Genomic DNA, 2252 nt, shown 5'->3' with positions numbered 1-2252 from the left:
CTTAGAGCAATAGAGATCGTAGGTACGTAGATCCATATCTGTTCTTTAGGCTGACACAGCATTCGTATAACTCTCACATCAATGTTGCAGATCATTTGAGCATACATTGTACTAGGTTGTTTGTTCTTAGGTTATTACCTTAAGCACTTCTTATGCCGACATTACAGTAGCTCTGATGTTGAAACATCACCAACTTGGACAGCCGGATGGCAGCGTCGTTTGCCGACAAGTTACAAGTTACGATGACTTCCACATGGATCGTCCCAAAAGTTGGAGCCCCTCCACTTTCACGTACCCCAAAAGGATCCATAGTGAGAGTGGCCACATCACTCGCATTTACATGCCAAAAACACGCTCAATCGCTGCCACCAAACCAAAACGGCACCTAGGCCCCAGCAAACCGACACGTAGTTACGCTGTCGATGGAGTGCACGCCCGGGAATATCCACTGTGGAAGTCGTCGTAACTTGTAACTTGTCGTAACATGTAGTTCTCTACTCTTGGTACCTCAAGTTCAAATGCTTTCTCATTGACCTGCTCCAGTAGCTTAGTGTGAGACTGGAAAATCATTGCAACAGTTTAATATGTACCAATTCAGAGAAAGTAATTAAAAACTAATTGACTGCAGATAATATACCGGTGTATGTTCTAACTGGTCAAGCTTCCCCTTAATCTGCCTTTCTAAATGTGCTATCTGCTGCTTGCCCTTAATCTCATCACTGACATTTTTCATTTCCATCTTCAAATGTATACAGTTTACGGTTTTCATTTCCATTCTTCCATGACACTAATATGAAGCTAGGAAAAATATTGGTTCTGTTGTTTGACACTTTTCAATAGGGTTTCTAAGTTAGGCCAAAATCAGCCTTGCTGCCTTGTTATTTTTGTGTAGGATGTTTCTATTGGTAACTTTGGGTGAAATTTTTACAGTAGCCTATTTGGATAATGTAGTATGAACTGTAATTTTTGTAGATTAAACTGTGCAGTTTTCATATATGTTCATTATTCCACTTAAATAACTAAATAAATTAAGAAAGGCATTAAAAGAAATGAATTGGTGGTGAACACCTTACTTTCTGGTGATCTTATATCATGTGTGAACTTGTGATGCAATTGGTTTGGTCAGAAATCATGTTTTGCACATAAGTAAATATTTAGTTTTAGCATTTTTATAATTCTGGATAGTTTCTAGCACTTGGTGAATTAGGCTTTGATAATGGTGTTTGCTGGGAATCATGTGAATACCAAAGTTGTAGTTAACTTACTAAACTAGCTTGTGTTAAAATTTGGTGGCATTTGGCCAAGTAGTCTAGGAAATATGGCTGTTCTCAGTTTGAGTCCAGTTTTGGCTGCTCTCTGTCTTGTGAAGACAGATTTCTGTTGTTAAGTGATTTCAACCTGGTAAAAGTTGGAATCATGCCTTGAGGTCTGAAAATGAATTTTATCCAATTTTATAAGCTTTCCAAATTGTCTTGTTGCATGTCATTTGGATTTATAAATCTCCAGTTATGGTTAGTTTACTATGCTGTTGTTGCTCTCTTACTACTGCTACTGCTCTCTTACTACTGCTACTACTCTGTACTATACTCCATTCGTCTCTTTTGCTTGCTTTGTTGTGCAGCTACTACTACCTAACTACTACTACTCTACTATGAGTTGTCTTTTTTTAGTTTGGGGGAGGACCTAGTAGTCCTGGACCAACTAAGAATGCAATCTGAGATTTTTCTGGAACCTTCCTCCCCCTCTCTCTCATGTGATGAATAATGCGACTTAAAATCTGAGGCAAAGGGCTTTCGTGCTACTGCTCTATTCTCTCTTCTAGTGCTACTCCAACTACTTGTTGGTGCTCTCTTCTCTCTTCTCTATTGCTGACCATGGTAGCAGTGTGCTCTCCTCTCTTATCTGTTGCTGACCATATATGCAGGCCCCTCTCTATTTTTTGACAAACAATAGCTTTGTCGGTGATGATATGCAAATCTACTCTCTTCTACTTAACTACTACTACTCCTACCACTACTCCTACTAGTACTCCTCCTGCTCCTACTACTACTCCTCTATTTTTTGCTTATATACTGCTGGTGTGTAGTGGCTGCTGCTGCTACTACTACTACTACTCCTCCTATCACTACTACTACTCCTCCTCCTCCTCCTCCTACTCCTCCTCTTACTACTCCTACTACTACTACTACTACTACGACTAGGTGGGCTTATGCATGGGCCAATAGCCCAAACTATGGCTGTTGCTGCTACTT

The sequence above is a fragment of the Miscanthus floridulus genome, chromosome 8 (genome assembly GCF_019320115.1).
Source record: "Miscanthus floridulus cultivar M001 chromosome 8, ASM1932011v1, whole genome shotgun sequence".
Classification (NCBI taxonomy): Eukaryota; Viridiplantae; Streptophyta; class Magnoliopsida; order Poales; family Poaceae; genus Miscanthus; species Miscanthus floridulus.
Note: the sequence above shows the minus strand (reverse complement) of the source record.